At 41.1% G+C, this 19,547-nt stretch overlaps 1 protein-coding gene across 4 annotated transcripts in view; it reads left to right on the top strand.

The window, feature by feature from the left end:
- SERTAD2 (SERTA domain containing 2) overlaps positions 1-19,547 on the top strand; it is a 114,244-nt gene that overhangs the window by 79,233 nt on the left and 15,464 nt on the right. The window contains exon 1 of one of the 4 annotated variants that reach the window (XM_054701648.1): positions 11,829-11,848. The exons of 2 other annotated variants lie outside the window; for them this stretch is intronic. The gene's annotated coding sequence lies outside the window, so the exon portion shown is untranslated. Of the gene's footprint in view, positions 1-11,828; positions 11,849-12,636; positions 12,785-19,547 lie in introns of those variants that run through there. One more of the 4 variants, XM_037527493.2, reaches the window with a different exon arrangement.

The raw sequence follows: 19,547 nt of genomic DNA, 5'->3' as shown, positions 1-19,547 counted from the left end.
CTTATTGATAGAATCCCAAGCATGTTTATGTGGTATTGTATATATTAGAAAGAAAGTTTTAAACCTAGATTTGATTTCTTTTTCTTGAGAAGCACCATTAAGAAAAAAAAAAATGTTAAGTTTCAGAATAGAAACTGTTCCGTTTTCTGATCTGCACTACATAGTAAGAAGTTAATTTTAAGGTTAACTTCCTCAGAGAGAAGAAGGCAAGGAGAGCAGCTGAAGGAAAAGAAAAGTTACTGCAAAGGTCCAAACATGCTCTGAAAAGTAAAGATTTCAGGCATAATGTGCATGGAACAAAAGGCCGTTGTGAACGGTGTAAGAGAGTCGGTGAGAGTTTGTATTCTGCCCCTTTTTCTGTGGGAGTTATTTCCTGTTGTTGACTAGAGTTCTTTATTTAGAACCACCTAGCTTCAGAATGCCTGCTAGCATGCAGAAAAGTGTGTATTTAAAACATAGGCTTATTTCAAGACAATCTTTGAAAAAAAAAAAAAAAGTCACACAAGCCATGCACTGAAACAACATCAGGTTCCCCAAAGGTCAAGAGAGCATGTGGGCATTATCCCTCTGATCCCCGTATCACGAGAAACAAAATTAGAGAGAACCTAAATGCATTTGGCGTAGAAGTCAGTGGTTACCGGAACACGGAGTGAACGGTATTTCATGGGGAAAGTGTATTTCCAAGTTTGTTTGTTTCAAAATTTCACTTTTTAGTGCTCAAGCAGTTATTTGGTATATTGCAAGCAAGCAACAAGAAGGCTTCCATGCTTTTTGAGGAAGCTGTCATACTTTCTAGCATATAGAAATTAACCTAGCAGGTAAAAATGTATCTCCCTCTTCTCCCAGGTTTTAAACCAAATATTCTCTTATACTTGCCCTTTCAATAAGGCTTCCTATTAAGAACTTCAGGGTACTCTGACATCATTGAATTTTACAGTCTGTTATTAAGAGGGGAGGGAGGGAGGACAATAAACCAAAATGAGTAAAAGGAATAAAGTTACTTACTAAAATAATGGGGAATAAATAAATGCACGGAATACAACTATTGTCCTCCCCTCAGCAGTGTATTTGGTCAGTCTGCCTGTTCTGTTCCCTGCTCTGGCTCTGGTGAATTCTCTCACCCTCCAGCACTTCTGACTATACCCAATGCTTGTATAAATAAATAAATGTATCTTTAAAAAATAATAATTATTAGAAAATGTTGGGGGAAATCTTATGAAGTTCTGCTTCATGGGAACCATAAAGAAGAAATGTTTTGCAACCTGATAAAATCTAAAGCAATTAATTTGTTTATTACAACATACTTGTTTTTGTTTTATGTTTTTTAAAAAGAAATTACATATTATAGATAAAATATATACAAACCTGCATCTCCCCCAATTCCATTATCCTCCCCATTTTTACCAGAGGTAACCACTGTCCTGGGTTTTTTTTTTTTTTTATCTCTAATGGTTTTATTCTCTAATTGTATGCATAGATATTTTTAAACAATACTTAGTAATGTTTCACATGTTTAAAGATATTTTATATAAAAATATTTTATATAAGTGATATTATACCCTACATACTTTACAGCTTGCTTTATTTTATTCCACATTATGTTTTTGAGATTTAATTATGGTGCTACATGTTGCCTTTACTAATTTTTGACCATTGTAGTTTTCAAATATATCACTTTAGTCTCATCTTGATGAATGTTAAGGTTGTTTTCAATTTGTGGTATGCAGTGCTGCTACATTCTTCAGTGTCTCCATAGGGGTAAAAAACAAAGAGTTTTCCCTAGCTTCTGGACTTAGCCCCTCTCATCCAGAATCCTCCAGAGAATTAAGACCCAATAACATATAGCATCATTTGAATGTAACGAATTAACTTCTGTCCTGTTAATCTAGAATGGTTCAAGCATTGGGTTAGAGCTAGAGACAAAGTGATAACTACTCCTAAAAGTGATTGCATACATCTCTTTCTCATTCTTGAATTCTGTTGGGAGGCCTGCAGTCAGCCAAGGTGAAGGTATTCGCATCACAAAAATAAATAAATGCTACAAGTTAAGGGCTTCTTTCCTCATTCTATTCCCTTCTTCTAGCCAATTGTTTTAACTTTATGCCATCCTTGGGAAAATTGAGGAAATGGTCACTTGGATCATTTTCTGTATGGCTTGCTTTCTTATGAAATCCCAGTTGAAAAGGACTGGTGTACATGAGCAGTATGAGCATCTCCAACTTTACCAGATAATGCCAGATTATCTCCCAAGTGGTCATGCTTGCTTGTATATCCACGAGTGGTCTGGGAGAGTTCCATTTGTAACCTACCTTCTCATCAGTATTTTATATTGTCAAACTATAGTTTTTGTCAATACAGTAACTGTGAACTCTCTTTATAATTTGAATTTTTCTTATTGCTGATGAATTTGAGTATGTTTTCAAATGTTTGTTGAACATTTGACATTTGAGTTCCCACTTTTTTAAAAATTGATTTTGAAGTTATTTTTCTTTTCTTTTTTTTTTTTTTAAGATTTATTTATTTATTTATTTATTTATTTATTTATTTATTTATTTATTTATTTATTTATACAAGCACTGGGTACAGTCAGAAGCGCAGGAGGGTGAGAGAATTCACTAGAACCAGAGGGGAGAGCAGAGCAGGCAGAAGGACCTAAGTACACTGCTGAGGGGAGCAGCGGGCGGCAGGAGAGGTCTGCGCGTCATGTGGGACCCTCCTTTGGTGGCCTGGGAGCAGCCGGGGATTGAACCGGGGCTACAGAGGCTGTGGGCAGCTTTGCAACCCAGCGCTCAACCGCTGCACCACTGGGAGGCCCGAGTTCCCACTCTTAACCCATTTCCCTGTTGGGTTTGTGTGTTTTTTAAAACTGAATCAGAGGCGTTCTTAATTCTGAATACTAACTTTTTGTTAATTAGATTAATCACATCTATCATTCAGCCGTCTTCAGCTTGCTTTAGTCTTGTTTATGGTATAATTTGTTTAATAGGCATTTAATTTTTAATGTTATCAGAGTTATTGATCTTTTCTTTATGGTTTGTGCCTTGTGGGTGTTTTGTTTCTTAATAATAAAATTTTGGCAGGAAGTAGAATTCCACTCAAATGATTCAACTGAAGAGACTTTAATGAAGGGACTTTTTACAGAGATGTGACAAAAGTTGAGTCATGGAGGACCAATAACAGTAGGAAGCTGTCACTGTCCTTAGGCCTGAAGAGGTCAGGAGAGGAAATGGTACTGCTCGGACCTGAGAGTTGACACCCCGGAGAAGGAGCCCACCTGGAAGAAACTGAGATTGAAGAGAGGTGGGCACTGCCATAAAGGGGCCAAAGCAGAAAGGAGTAGGGAAGCAGTCACCTGCCTCGCTTTCTTCCAACCCATGATCTCTGCCTGGTGCCTTCCTTTGCTGAATCAAGTTGGAAGCCATTTGGCAAAGGAGTTATTTCCTCCAAGGATCAACATAAAACACAGAGCAAAGCAGAGGCAAAAAGAGAATGGATCTTAACAGACAAGCCATAGTCTAAGGCCATATTTTCTTTCTTTTTTTTTTTAAAATAATAAATTTTATTTTTATATTCCCCATACAATTGCAACCCCCCCATTCTGACCCCAATCCCTCCCCTCCCGCCCCCCACCCCCCAAAAAGTGTCTCTGGTTCATAGTTTTTTGTTGATTTTGATTTTCACTTTCTTATAGTTATTCATTTTCCTGGTCCCTTATTTAAGTTTTCTAGATTCCTGCTATGAGTGAGACCATCCGGTATTTTTCTTTTTCTTTTTGGCTTATTTCGCTGAGCATGATCCCTTCCAGCTTAAGGCCATATTTTCTTACATTATCAACTAAATGTTTTAAATTTTTTGTTTTACATATTTAGGTTTTAGCCCACCTGACATATATTTTTGGAAAAATATCAAGTCCCTAACTTTTTTTCTTACAGGTAATCAGGTGATCCTTAGGTATTGTTCTCACCAACACCACTCCTTTAATTACTACAGCTCTATAATAAATTTTAATGTCTGATAGGACACATCTCTCATATTGTCTTTCAAACTTATTACATCTATTTTTTTTGCCCTTTGCTTTTCCAGGTGCTTTCTGGAGTTGCTTACCAAGTTTCATGGGAAAAAAAAAAAGAGAGATTTAAATTGGAATTACATGTATTTCATTGAAGAGTTTGAGAGCAAATTGGTACTCAGATGTCTTAAGTAGTCTTGTTCATAAATGGTATGGCTCACCATTAATTGGATCCTTTTCATCTGATCAACTTTTGGAAAGATTTCTATTTTCTCACTTTTCATTTTTGGCTGTAATGTCTAAATAGTGATTCTAGAGTCTATATTTATAGCTGCTATTTTTTAGCACTAAAACTAAAAGCACTGAAACCTAATAGTACTAGTTTAACAGATCAAAATGGATTGAAAATGAATGTCCTACTCATTAAAATTTTTTCAAACTTTTTTAAAATAATTTGAACTTTAATTTCTTAAAAGAAACTAGAAGAAGATATACATGGTGTTTAAATTGCCAGTATTATTCCCACAAAAGGTTCTTACCTATCACTGTTCTCTTTAATGAGGCCAAATGAATCACTATAGTCAAAGTCAGGGAACTTGACATTTTTTTAAGTAATGTTTTTTCATTTGATGTGACTCTTTGACACTTTTTCCTTAAAGAATCATCTTTAGGGATGATTAAATGTATACATTGTTTGAGCAAACTCAAGATCGTAGAGAGTATATTTATTTGTAACAGAACAGAACGGCAGTGGGTGTCGATGCTATAGATGATATTCTCGTGGTATTTGCTGCTATCCACTCTCCTTTCTAAATTTGGTGCTACAGATTCAACTTCTGTTTTTAAAAAGGGAAGTTGCATAAAGCTCATTCACACGATTATTTTCTCCTTAAAGTCAGTTTTTCTGATAATTGTCCATTTAAGAAGTTTCCTATATCTCAAACAGGACTTCTCCAAGAAAGCAGCTTTTGAAACAAATATAGCTTAGCAAGGTTAAATCTTTTTGTTTGATATTTAAGGCATATTTAGTAAAATAATTGACGTATCTAATGTGATGTTGGTGTTTATCTAAGATGCTTGCTTTGGTTTCTTCCCATTTCATTCTGTGTATTTATGAAATCTTAAGCAATTTTTATTTTAAAATACAATTTTTAAAATTCAAATCAGGAACAAATATTATTCAACCAGTAGATAATTTTGAAAAAGTCTTGTCCATTCTGTCAACAGGTTTTTAAAGAACTGTTCTACATTGGAGGCTAAAAGATAGTTTGTACTATCTTTCTTAAGTGTTATCTGTCCTCCAGAAACTATTAAAAATTTAAAGTGGCAAAGTGCTAATTCATTTTTATTTGTGTATTATGTTTATGTTTAAACTGTGTTTTCTGTACAAATTTTTATTTTTTAATGATAACTCATAGCCTGAACTTAGAGGTATTTCCTTGACATCTATACACATTAAAGCTTTGAATTTTTTTAACTTTTCAAAGCAGAATTTTCATAGCTGGGACCTTGGAAAATGGCTTAAATATGTTATTTACATTCCCCAATTGCCATATTTCTCTTAAAAATTCTCTTTACTCATAGGTAATTTCAAGGTGCATAATTCCAGATAGTTTCTACAATGGATATGAGAATATATAGAGCAGAAAATAGAATTTGGTCCATCGAGCCCCATAAGTCTTTGTGCTTTTGAAACATTAGAGTAATACTCATTAAATTAGTTTTGCTGCCATCATTTTGCCAAGTTTTCCTGGGAATTAATATTGAGTGATGATATTTATAATATTGGCTTATTTTTGTATTCCATCACCAATAAGTCATTAAGGTGGTAGCAATAATTGGTCACTTGAGTCATTCATGTAAAATCACTCAAAAATTTAGATAGTCAAGTCTTTTTTTTTAATCCATTAAATATTTAATTGCTGCTCTGTTTGGGAATATGACTTAACTGAGATCTTTAATCCTTTTTTTAAAAGATTTATTTATTTATGCATACAAGAGCTGAGGTACAAGCCAGAGGCAGGGGAGTTGAGAGGATTCATCAGAGACAGCAGGGAACAGAACAGGCAGATTGACCGAAGTACACTGCTGTGGGGAGCAGCCGTCAAGACAGGAGAGATCTACTGCCCCATGTGGGTTGCTCCCTGGCCAGCCGGTGATCGAACTCATGCTGCAGAGGCTGCGGGCAGCTTCATAGGTTGTGTCTTAACCCCTTGCACCACCAGGGAGGCCTGGGACTTTTAATTCTTAAAGTAACTAGGAAGAGAAAATCTTCACAGAGAAGTACAGAATGATAGAATTATGGCACTAATTTATCTTCAGGATTGTCCCCCTAGTAGTGTAATTGTGTAGATTTACTCATAACCGTATTTTGTGAGTGCCCCTTAGTCCTTTTAACTATGTCAAAGTCAAGTGGCATATTCAGAAATGCTAAAATGTAGTCATATTATCATCCACAATGATCCCTCTAATTATGAAGGTTCCCAAATGTTCCTTAAATAATGTCTGTATATATGCGTGTGTGTTTGTGTGTGTCTGGATACACATACTCATACACTCTAAGGAAACGGTAGAGGAAACTTAGCAGGAAAGATAACCTCTTGAGTTTATGAAGCTGGTATAAACTCTTTAATATTCCTTAATGTATCCATTCGTTTATCTTTCAGTAAATAATTACTGAATGGCTACTGTGTCAGGTACTGTTCTAGAGGTTGGAGATAGAGTGAAAAACAAGAATGACATCTCATATTGTAATAAGTGAGGGGCTAAAGGGTGTTGAGTTTTATTTCTCTTTTTTTTTTGTGGTGGCTGTATATTCTGTGGGTTAAATGTGATGCCAACAAAGCCAAGGACAGGCTGGAGTTGGAGTTCTTTGTAAAAGAAATAGAATTGTTGTTCTTTAACCCCTGGTGTGGGGGTAAGGCAGTTGTATCCAGAGCTTCCCCAAAGAGCTACTCTTCCTAGTGGTCTCTGCATGTCAGCTCTCTATTCTCTGCCTGTAAACTGTCCACTCTTCTTGGGGAGTTTATACTCTCCTCAAGGCACTCAGCTGGAGCCTCCTGGCTTCCACAGAAAATTTCGATGAATGTTAAAATCTTGCTGGCTTCAGACCTTCTTTATTCCTAGGAATCAGCTTTATAAAATGAAGAGTCCAATCGGCAGATTCTGCTCTCAGCCTCTGTTCTCTTATCTGTGAGACATGGGAAGTAGTACCCCTCCTGCCTGTGACACAGGGGAGGTGTTAAGGAAAGCAAAAAATGTGAATGTGCCTGTAAATTATTTCATTTCCATACAACTGTTAGAGGAGCAGTTTACCAACTTCTTAGCTAGGTGACTTGAACCATAATGGGTAGCAAATCCCAGAGAATATAATATAGACAGGAATACTCAAGTATGTCTTCCAGATATGAAAAAATAAGTCAAAGAATATATCCTGCTTAAGAGAGCATATCGCAGTATTTGTATTTTTTGGCCTTTCTTTTAGAAATGTATAACTGTGAAGTTGGTTTTATATTCTTCCAGTTTTGAGTCCTAAAACTCTTCCATGATGACACCCCTGCTACAATCACCTATTCACATACTCATAGCTCTGGGACGGAACTAGAGAAGTCTTTGAAACCCTACTCCCCCTTTTGTGGGGTGTGGAAGCAGGGCCCATAATATCAAAGGTCGATGTCAAAAGCCTCACTGCTGGTTGTGGCTAATGATACCTGAAATCTCCTGACCAACTAACTACCTGTGCTCTTTTCCCCAGAAACAGTGCTAATCCTAAATCTATAACATAGCAGGTTAAGAAATTTAAAAGTTACTCATTAATCATAGTTGAGTGATTTATTTGTATAAGATCTTTAAACTCTTCTAGTACTGTTCATCTCACCAAGCTGATTGTCAGGGACAAGGAAGCTTTAGAAGCTGTGGGAGTTCTAATATTCATTGATGTTTTCTATGGACGCTGAGAGTACTAAGTACTTGGGTATGAACTCCCTACAAAGGGAAAGTGGTTTGCAAACAGGAAATACATAGTCAGTGTGCAGGAGGGTAGTGCTGTGTAGGGAACTGGTACAAGGGAAGACATTTCTGAGACTTCACCAGCAGTCCAAGTGGAACAGCATCTGGCAGGAAGGAGAACATAGGAGTTGTCACCAGGAGACGCCTTTATCCCCCAGCTGAGGACAGGGTGAAAGCAAAAGCTGGGGGGCCTCCCTGGTGGCACAGCAGTTGAGCGCTGGGTTGCGAAGCTGCCCGCGGCCTCTGCGGCGCCGGTTCGATCCCCGGCTGCTCCCCAGCCACCGGAGGAGTGTCCCACATGGCGCGCAGACCTCTCCTGCCGCCCGCTGCGCCCCTCAGCAGTGTCCTTCGGTCCTCCTGCCTGCTCTGCTCCCTGCTCTGGCTCTGGTGAATTCTCTCACCCTCCCGCGCTTCTGACTGTACCCAGTGCTTATATAAATAAACAAACAAACGAACAAATAAATAAATAAATCTTAAAAAAAAAAAAAAAAAAAAAGAAAGCAAAAGCTGGGGACACTAATAAGGAGGCCTGTTACACAGAAAATAGTGGCAAGTAGAATAGGAGGGAAGCTAACGCCAGACAGAAGACATCTTTAGTAATGACTAGCAGGGATGAAGCGCAAAATGCTAGAAAATGAAAAAGTTTAAAAAACATTTTCTTCAAGTACTATCATTAAGGTTTTGCTCCAAATTGGGATTTTAATATTGTCAGATTTTTAATAGAGAAAAAGGCCTATCTCTAACAGAAGAATGACTCTCTCTGGAAACATAAGAAACAATCAGTGCAAAGCAGTCCACTAACAATGTAAGGGAAGCTTTGCAAAAGCACCCCTCTGCTGGAGCTGAGATCCTGCCGTTGTAAAGTGTGACTTCAGGAGGATGCAGGAAAACAAACCCTACCAAAATAGGTGGGGAAAGAGATGGAGATGAGTTTGCGGAAGTAGATAAGTTAATTTGCTCCTTTGGTATGGTGAAATTTTAGCTTGTTGGTGCCTGAAAAGTACTGAAAGTGTCTGTGCCATCTCTTTGAGGGCATTTAGTTTTCCAAATCGTTTATCTTATGTAACATTCTTGATAATCAGTTAGATAATGTGACTTTCAAACTTATATTTTGAAGATTTATCAGTAGATCTTGAGTTATTGGTGGACGGGAAGTCCATATTCACTTAGGAAGTCTGTTTTCCATGAAAAGCTTTTTAGCTTTAGCTTTAGCCAACCGAATACAGTAAGTTTAATAACTGAGATGTTGTGAGTTTTTCAATAAGACCAATATTTCCAAGGCATGGAGATGGATGATTACTACCAGTATTTCAGATGAAACTTGAAAGATAACATAATAAAAGAGAAAGAAAAACTAAAGTTAAAACTGTTTTAAAGTGTTTATTTCTCAAATCACATAGCCACCTTGTCTTTGTGTCATTTCTTTGGTTTGGTGCCTGCTAATTAAGTGCTGAAAGTGATCTTCAGTCAGTGCATTAGTCAAGTAGGTTGTGCAAGTTGTAAGGATCCTAAGACTTTCAAGAGAAGCAGTGAAGTACATAGTAGTAGCCAGAACTACAATGTCACGTTGGAGAACTATCTCTCTGAAATTAAACTCATGAGTGTTTTTAAAAATTGCCATCATAGTTTTATACTTACACAAGCAGACTTTCTTTCCTCTCTGAACTGATGTGTTTCTGATAATAAACTGTGGAAAACTGGCCTCATTTCTTACATGTTACATGAAAGTGAGAGGGGAAAATTCTATACACTAAATCCTCAAGATAGGTTTTTGTTTTTTTTTTTTTAAGATTTATTTATTTATTTATACAAGACTCCACAGGCCAGTTGCGCGAGAGGGTGAGAGGATTCACCAGAGATAAGACAAGCGGGAAACAGAACAGGCAGACTGATGAAATACACTGCTGAGGGGAGCAGTGGGCGTGGCAGGAGAGGTCTGTTGCGCCATGTGGGACCCTCGCTGGTGGGTCGTGATCTAACTGGCACTGCAAAGGCTGCGGACAGCTTCACAGTGCGGTGCTCAACCGCCTGCGCCACCAGGGGAGGCCCAAGATAGGATTACTTTAAATGGACTTTAAAAAGAATGAAAAAGTGAAAACCAAACTTACATGTTACCTAAGTATATTCCTTGTTCATTTGCTCGGAACAAAGGGTAATTTGTAAGCAATCATGCCAATTGCATGCTGAAGGAAGCTGACTTTTAAAAGCTCCTGGAGGGCCTTTTCTTATCTTCTGGAGATGGATTTTCTGGTCTGAGCAGGGAAGGCTGTGCTGGACTGTGGAAGACTAGACCTAGGAGAGGGGACCAGTTAGCCCCTGGGTGTTGGATCATATCAGCCACTGTCACAGCTGCCACATCACGCTTTGACTTGATGGAAAATGTCAGAACCTGAAACTAGGGGAAGTGGGAATTGTCTGTGTTATATGCACTGATGAGGTGCTACCACCTTCAAAAGTGTAGAAAGGCAAAAGCCATTTCACCCCAAAACTCAGTTTGCCCTCCTAAGAAATCAATCTTATACTGAGCAAACAGTGCATTTGCTAGCAGAATCATATGTCCATTCTGGAGGCACAAAAATTGTCACTTTGGTCTTACTTTTGTGCAGGAGCACTGCTTTTGGTATCCCATTTGCTAGAAAATATCCAAGTGTCACAATAATTACACAAGTCTGCCTTGCTGCTAATTTCAACTCATGAATAACAGTTTAATTTTTTAATATATAGTCAGTAGAACCCTGGGCTTCCAATGCAGAGATATCACAGAACGAGATTGTTGCAACTTCTGTTTCAGTGGTGTTTCCTTAAAGTGAGTGCTGGAAGTATAAATGAGTGGGTGGTTAGAAAACTGTTAGTGTCTCTCTCAAAGTCATAACTCAGAAGTGAAAAATATGTTGGACTCACTGCAAAATGCCCTGCCACTCAGGCACAAACTCAGTGTGACCTGCAAAGGCCCTCACATGCTACTTTCATGATTTTGAATGCCATTATGATGAAACTTTCCAGAGATATCCACAAATAATTAGTTTGGGGCATTGGTTATACGTATAGAGAAGTCTGTATGGGATTTTAATTATACTCAGTGTTCCAGTTAAAACCTTTTTTCATTCCTTCCAAGATAAAACAATAAATATTTTTCCTCTACAAACATTTTAGCCTAGGTTTAATTTCAACAAGATGATCAATTTAATTGATAATAAATCATTAAAGAACAGTTTGACTAGGCCTCAACTTGTCTTGATGTTAACCACTTATAGTCACTTTTATGTTGGGTCTTAAAGCTTTATTATCCTTAAATACAACTAGTATAGTGGACCCTCACCTGTGATCCCAGATGACACTGATTTGAGATTATATTGGGTGTGGTAACAGCCAAAATTTTAAGGTGCCTGAATTACTTTCTGTAACATCTTTACCATGAACGCGTAATTTTTAAAAATAATTAGTAATTTTCCTAGTGCTTTAAATTAGTCACCCAGCCAGTATAAATTTACCTGCTAACTTATTGGTAAGTAGTCCGAATCAGAAACTTTCTAATGGGGACGGGGAAAGGCTGTCAACGTGAAACTTCTGGCCAGAGGACCCCTATGCGTCCAAGCCTCCTTTCCCTACCAGAGTGGGCATTGCCGGGGCCGACGCCTGGCCGCCGAGTGCGCCCCGTGGCGCAGGCGGCCAAGAGGGCTGCAGCTGGGCTCCATCCAGCTCCCAAAGTACGGTGGACTTGTGACTCCTTAAGAGTGCTGGGCCGAGGCCGTCGCGGCCAAGGGGCTTTTTCTGTCCCTGGCTCCACCTGGAGACCGCATTCTGCCAGTCGGGCAGCTCTGCGGGGCACACGTGCGTCCTACGAGGGGGGCCCTGGGGAGTGTCCCCGCGGCAGACACTGCCCCCCCCCCGGGACGGCAGCCTCTAAAGCCCCGCGGGCAGCGCGGACGCTGCGCCTCAGGGTCGGGTTTGTGCTCCCCTCCCCTGGCGGGACCCTGTGCGCCCTGCTGACCGGCCCCAAGTTGCCGAATAGCTCAGATGCTTGTCATATTTGCGGTCGCGCGACTCGCCGGGCCGCGCGCGCCGTGCACTCCGCCGCCTTTGTCGCCGGCCGCGCGTCATTTGCAGGAGTGTCCGGAGGGCGCGGGGATTGGGGGCGGTGGCGGTGGCCCTGGCGGGAGTGTCGCTTTCCTCGGCTTTTCTCTTTAAGTGTTTCCTTAAGAGAAAATAAAGGGCGCGCCGGCCCGAGCGGGGGCGTGGGCGGCGCTGCCACCCGGCGTCTCCCCGCCCCGCCGGCCCCTTCCTGCCTCCCCGGCGGCGGGGCCCAGCTCGGCGCTCCGCGCGCCTCCCGGGACCGCCGGGCGCGGGCGGGGCGGGGCGGGGCGGGGCCTGCGGGGCGGGGCGGGGCCAGCGGGGCGGGGCGGGGCCTGCGGGGGCGGGGCCTGCCGAGCCCCGGGCCCGGAGCTCGCGGGAGGCTCGCTGGCCGCACGTCACTCCTGCTCGGCGGGTGCTGGAGCACGAGCTGCCGCTGGCTCGGTCAGGGCGCCCCCTCCGCCCGCCTCCCGCTTCCTCCTCCGCCGCCTGCCGTCGCCGCCGCCGCCACCATTGTATAATGCTCGCGGCGCGCGGGCGGAGGACGGCGGAGTCGTAGCTGCGGTCTCGCCCTCTGCCCGCTCCCCGGCGCCACCCTCGGGCCCCCGGAGCGGGGACTCCGCATGGAGCGGGACTAGCGCGGGGAGTGGGCGAGGACCCTCCCGATGCGCTAGTTCCCAGGTGGAGCTGCATGTGGTGAGTTCCCGGCGCCGGCGCCGGCTGGGGGGATCCTGGGGGCGCGGGGCTCCCGGTGGATGGAGGGCGGCGCTGGGAGCCGGCCAGGGCCGGGAGAGCCCGGCGGGCGGAGGAGGGGCCCCGGCGGCCGCGAGGGTCTCGGCGCCTGGGCGAGAGGGACCTGGGCTGGAGCAGGTAGCGGGAGGAGCGCACTCTGGGCTGCGTCCCGGCCCCGGGGTCCGCGGGGCGCGGGCTGGGGACCCCCGGTGTGCGCCGGCAGCTCCGCGGGGGGAAGGGCGGGGGACCGGCCGTCGCTGGCCGGGTCAGGAGGGGTCGGGAGCGGGCGCGAGCCCCGCGGAGGGGCGGGGGGAGCGTGGGGTGTCGCTTTTCCTGCCGGGACGTGTGTGCCTGTGGTGGCGGTTGTGTTGTTGTGAACGTGCGAGACTTTTATTTTCAAGACTCGGTTGCTGGCTGCTTCACTTTTGAGTTCCGTCGCCGGGTTTGCATCCAACTTGCTATATAGCGTGTTTCTGTGAGTTTCCCTGTTTTTAGCTTAAAAACACCTCTTTTCGCCAGTGCCCCAGCGAATTGACTGTGCGTATATATGTATATTAAACGTAATGTCTCGTTGGTGTTTTAGTTAGAAATCTACAAGTCATCTTCGTGATTGAAAGGGAGGGGGGCTGCGGGGAGCCAGCTGTTCCCAAGCCCTCGACTTTGTACCATTAAGTCAGGCTGCCGTCAGAGGCCGCTGCTTGGAGAGAAAATCGCAAAGAGTTATTTTCTTGGCCATTAGTTATTTTACCTTTAGTCGTGGTAGGAATAGATTAAGAAGGGACTTGAGTTTTGGTCTTAAGTTTTACAAAAAGGTTAGATACAGTTTGTCTTGGAATAACTTTTTGCTTACAAACTGGGCCGCTTTAGGATGTTTCAGGAGGTGGAGAGTAAGTTCTTACAGGCACCCTATGGGGAAGGGCGATCAGTAGGGTGAGACATCCAGCCTCAGATTATCTCGAGCAGTTTTTATTTGAATCAAATTGGGCAGTCCCAGTCGGTCTTCAGGAAGGCAGTGTTTTCAAGAGTTGCTCATGAAATACGCTTTTTGATTTCCCAATGTATGTTAAGAAATATCCATAATGTGTGTTAACAGCCCTAGAAGTTGTCGTAGCCAATAGGATCCCTAAGGCCTTAAGTGTTCAAGGCAGCATGTTATAATTGGGGACGGCTTTCTGACAAGAGTGAAGTGGGCTCTTAGCTCCCCTCAACCCCTGGAGGACAGTCCACCTGAGAGCCTCTGGGTTGTTTTGCTGATGAGGGGGAATAGTTAGCTGCTCAGCTAACCAGAAGGCTTCTCTCACCCCGAGAGCTCCTCCCATTCCTCCCCCTTTTTATAGCAGTCTATTCTGATTTGAGTGTGCTGGGGTGTGCTGTAAGGATGAAAATACCCATTCTAAGATCCCAGCTTCTGGCACTAGCAAGAATAGCTTGTTCCTAGATGTCGCCTTTCCTCGTTCATTTTTCTTTAACTTCTCTGATTTACTTAGAAGTATTCTGTGTTAGTGTAAAATTGTTCATGTTGTTCATCAGATTTGTGACCCTTTAAAATAATTTTTACTCTTTTCCCCTCCCCCTAATCAAACTGTGCAAAGCCATGTTGCTCAGGTGAAAAATCTTATGAAATGGACTTGACAGCCTTTTAAAACACACACACATACACACACACTCTCTCTCTCTCTCTCTCTCTCTCTCTCTCACTCAGCTCTGTTACTTGCTTCTTATAAGTAGGAGAGAATACGCACATTCTATAATACTAAATAAGTGCGCCACGCGAGGTGTCCTAGGGAACAGTTTTATTGTCAGGCAAGTGTCACAACTTTTTTTTTTTAATTTAAATTTTATTTTTATATTCCCCATACAGTTACAACCCCCTTAAGTAATAGCTGCTCAGGTTCTTTAAGTTCCCTTAAAGAACTAAGAGAAAGATATTAACTCAGATTTAGAAAATCTTTAGACTCTTATTTGCTAAATTGTCCACTTTGAAAGCATTTTTATTGTGAAACTGAAATACAAATTTCATCTAGTTGACATGCACTGAATTATTAATAACAAGTGTAGTAAATGAGTAAAATAGAAGTTTTGATATTTTAAAACTCACTTGAACTTGTGTAGCAACTGAGAGCTTTGGCATTTACTGTTTTAAACAGTGCCCCAGTAGCAGAATAAGTTACAGTACTACTTTAGAAAGGCATGCGCACACAAAACAGGTTTAAAAAAGAAATGAGGAGAGGTTGAAGATACATATATATGTACATACATACATAGATTTTTTTTTCCTGTCCATAGAGTAGCATATTACAGATTATCAGTATCAAATTGTCCAAGTTTAACATCAGTCAAAGTATCTTGCATTTTGGTAATTAAGGAAGGTGAAAACTACAACAAGAAGTTGTAGTTAGAGGTTTCTTCTTTTTAAAGAACAGTAGGAAAAGCATCAAGCTTTGTTTTCTACTTCAGTTATATCTGAAAAGTCAAGATCCACTTTGTCAATATTAAATACAGATTTAACATGTAGAGATGAGTGAAGTATTTGAGAGTGTGAACTTTAATTCTCTTGTAGAATTTTTTTAAACTTCAATGCTTACAGAAATTTCTTACTTACTGTTAGGACATACTGTATAGGAGATAGCTCTCGCTGCAGTAGTATTTTGGCAAAGGGAGGGGGTGGAGAGAGTGTGTGAGAGGGAGGTATTTCTGATTACTAGGTCCAAAGATCAAGTGTATGCTAAAGGCACAGAGGGCAAGCTCCAGTTTTAAGTGAAAATGGCTTCATAATAAGAGTAACACCAGCCTACTTCGGTCTTTTCATTAATTAGCACTGCCCAGCAGAACACCAAGGCCACAGCATATGCACAAATCAAATATTTTCTGTCCATATAGTTATTCCTTAACCGACTGATAAAAATCCTACACTCTAGTACCTTCTTAGGAAGTGTATGAATATTTAATTTAGCTTTAATATTCTTGAAAGAAGCAACTACTGACAAAAGTTGGTGTGTCTTTTTAAAGAATTCTTGACTCCAATGGCCGGCACAGTTGGTATTAGAGGCAAACTTCTGCCCTCTGTGCAGATGCTGGGTACCCAGCGAACAGAGCTGTCCCCTGGAGCGCCCATCACTCATTGTGTGGAGCAGTGTCTTTCTCCATGAGCTCTGTGTGGCAGTTCATTCTTTGTATGAATCTGTGAATGGCATATGTCAGGCCAATAAGACGACATTCCTATTCTGGGTAATAAATAGACGCCTTGTTGTTGGTTTTTTTTCCTTGAAGATCATTAGACAAACAAAACATGCTTAGCTGTCAAAAATTTTTTTTTGAAATACAAATAAAAATTGCAAAATAAAAACCCCATAATACCTTTGACAACATGATTTCTAATAGGACAAAACAGATGCTTATCGTTTAAACAAGCACCACATACAGACAATGCAGACTCGGAAATTCTGGACTTTTTGTGGTCTGAGGACTCCTAATGCTGAGAAGGCTGGTGGTTCTGTCACTCGTATGAAAACTTAATTGGAAATACCTGCTGGGAATCATGGAAGCAGACACCACCATTTGATCTGTCTACTTTAGAAACCCAGAATCACATAAACTGTGTTCTGCACGCATTGCAGCTTTCAGTTCAGAATGGAGTTGGCATCTGCTCTCTTGTCTGGCCTCCTGTTATACTTGCATGCTGTGTCCAGAGCTGGCTCCAGTCTGTGAGTGGGGATGGCAGAATGAGGGGCCAGTGTGCCGGTCGTAGTGCTGTGAGGAGTGGAGTGAGCAACTCGGGGTGGGGGCTGGAGGGAGGAGAGCAGAGGACAGATCTGGAGTCACTGTGCAACTGCTATAGCAGGTCTGACTAGTTTTAGGTGCCCAAAGGCAGCTTTGTTTCTCTAGTAACTCCAGGTTGCAGCAAACCTGCGTTCCTAAAACTAAGTCATATCTGCATTGCTATCTTTTTGTCTCTTTGCAAAAACCTGTAACTTTTCAGACTTACCATTTAATAGTTCTCAGTTTTTCCCTTTCATCATCCTCATTGGTTGTTAACTGAAAAGACCCTATTCCAGGCACTTTCGTGTTTCTAAGGAGTTTCGCCTAGAGTAGTGAAGGGGAAGTGATTCTTAAGGACATTTTATATACACACTCACAACGGTGTTTACAATGGACTGTGTACTGTGTGAACCCGTTGAACAAAAGTGAAATGTATTACTTGAATATGCCACGGAAGAAATGAATAATGAAACATCACTTGCTGCAGCTCAACTTTTAGTCCCTTGCTCTCTTCTCCTCTGGCTGGCTGCTTATCAGCCCATGCCACACAGCTCCTGGAGCTTCTAGCAGGCCTTCTAGAGTACCCCACCCTTGTGTTTAGAAGAGTTGCCTAAGTTAAACTCAGAGAATCTGAAAGTCCCAAGGTCATCTCTACACCAGAGCATGTTTGCATGAAATTCGAGCCACGCTGGAGAGATAACAAGGGAGCCACTGGTCCTCCCTGGGTGGTTATCCCATTTTATAATAATACATGATACAGATTTGCTTTTCAGATTTCTTTCCCTTTTTGAGGCAGGAGCCTCCATGTAAGTACTTCTATGTCTTCCCCGCTGTCACAGAAAACTTGATCTGGCAGAGGAATTTGAGCACTGTGCTCTGCTGAAGAAGAAAAAAATTTTTTTTGCAACTATCCCTCTGTTTATCATGAACCTGGTGATGGTCTTTTCTGAACAGAGTGATTTGTAAAAATATTTTTACCGTATCCACTTTTCACCTGGTGATGATTATAGCTGTTGAACAGTAGCTGCTTTACACTTTAAAGTGTGGATTCCTCAAGTGGCACGTGCCTCTTTGCTTCCAAAGCTCCTGAAGATTGACTGGGCAAATGGAATGCTAGTGGGTAGAAGTGGGGCAGGTGGGGGAAGAGCAGGCTCCCCTTAAGGATCATTGAAGATCACTGAAGTCCAAGTGTTAAAAGGTAGCTTCCTTAGAAAATAAATATTTATTACATTCAGCGTGGTGCTCTGGTTGTTTTTATTATATTTGACTAAGTGACTTTGCGTAAAGTGCCATGGATCATTAATTATCAGTACTCAGAAGTATTTGGGAAGAACTATGTTTTATCTCAAAATAGACCCAAAGTAATTATTTTTCAGTGAATGGCTGCTGTATTTACAAAGTGTCATTTACTGCCCTCAAGTTTAGTTTGTATACTTAGTTCCTTTTTCTGCTTTGTGACTTGTTCAGCATATGATACAAAGTTTAAATTGTCTTTGCAAGAAAAACCTTGAAACCTGACCATAAATATGAGGCATCCATGGGGGCGGGAAGAGATGGGGGAGGGGTGAAGGGGAGTGAGAGGTGGGGGAAGAGCACCAGGGAATATGGTGGTGGACTATGGGTGCTTTGGTGGTGGGAGAACAGTGGTGACCACACCTGAGGGGAGAAATACACTGTCCAAAAATTACAGTAAAAAAAAAAAAATTGTCTTTGTAAAACTTTAACAACTAGCATAACTGAAATAAAATCTGTCTGCTGCTTATATGGGACAGACATGTATATAATGAAAGTTAACTTCCTCTCCTTAATGTGTCTTAAGTATATTTCTCCTATCCTGTATCTTAAATGTCTAAAACTTCATTTGTCATGTTGTAGAAATATGATAGTTTTAGGGCATCCAGATTTCTATCATGCAATACAGTGTTTAGTTTTATTCGGTAATTAAGTAAGTAAATAAAGAAATAACATTTCTCTGCTTTCCCTCTTGAGAATGCCTTTGGAAGTTAAAAGATGAAATATGTTCTGTATTTGTAAGGAATATTTTATAGCATATCTTGTTTTAAATGACTTTTTTACAGTACTAAAATATTCCACATTTGAAAACAAAGATTAAAAACTAATCATACTCTTTAAGAAACTCTTCCATAAAAATACTTCCCAGTATAGCATGCTTAATTCTGTTAGTTTTATTTGGTGGCAATTAGTTGGCCTAACCTTAAAAGCTTTTGTTAAAGCAAGACCTTTTGTTTTAACTAATGTGCACTTTTATTTTTCATAGGTTTTTTTTTGGCTAACAAATTACATTTACCTGTTTTAGTGTGACTGTTTTGTGTATTCACTGGCCTCTTAAGAAACAACAAAAAATTGTCACATTATTTTGGCAAGGCATTTTGTTTCTACCTAAGCCTTTTCCCCTTGACATTGTTTGTAAGGGGTCTCTGGTGGGAAGGGGAAAAACAAGGTATCTTTGGGGAAAAGATGCTACTAGAGGATTGAAACCAGAATCCCATCTAAGCAATTATAAATACAGGAGGAAAAAAATATTTTCATTATGTGCTGGAATGGGGGTAGGGCGCAGCTGGCTAGCTTTTACATACACATACTCTTAGGGGAAAAAATTCAAATATAAGAGTTCCTTTCCCTATGTTAATGAGACTGTAGATTCAGCATGCTAACGATGTGTCCCTAACTTAAAATCTGTATGAAGTAGCATCATAATTTAAGAGATTATAATTATATTTGTAAAAACATTGTCCATATTTACCGAATTTCCACAGAAAGTTCAGTGATAACAATTCATCTGTTATGAAGATTGTTATTGAACATACAGCATCCTAGAACCTGAACTCATAGTTTGAGTAGAATTCTAGCAAGTAGTTATACAGAACTTGTTTCATTATATCTTTGAAGTTAACTATGGTACATTTTACAATTAAATGGCTTCTCCCCAATATTCCTTAAGAGATTT

Source organism: Talpa occidentalis, unplaced genomic scaffold (assembly GCF_014898055.3).
Source record: "Talpa occidentalis isolate TD23 unplaced genomic scaffold, MPIMG_talOcc4v2.1 talOcc4.5, whole genome shotgun sequence".
Classification (NCBI taxonomy): Eukaryota; Metazoa; Chordata; class Mammalia; order Eulipotyphla; family Talpidae; genus Talpa; species Talpa occidentalis.
This window is presented reverse-complemented; position numbering and strand designations above follow the sequence as displayed.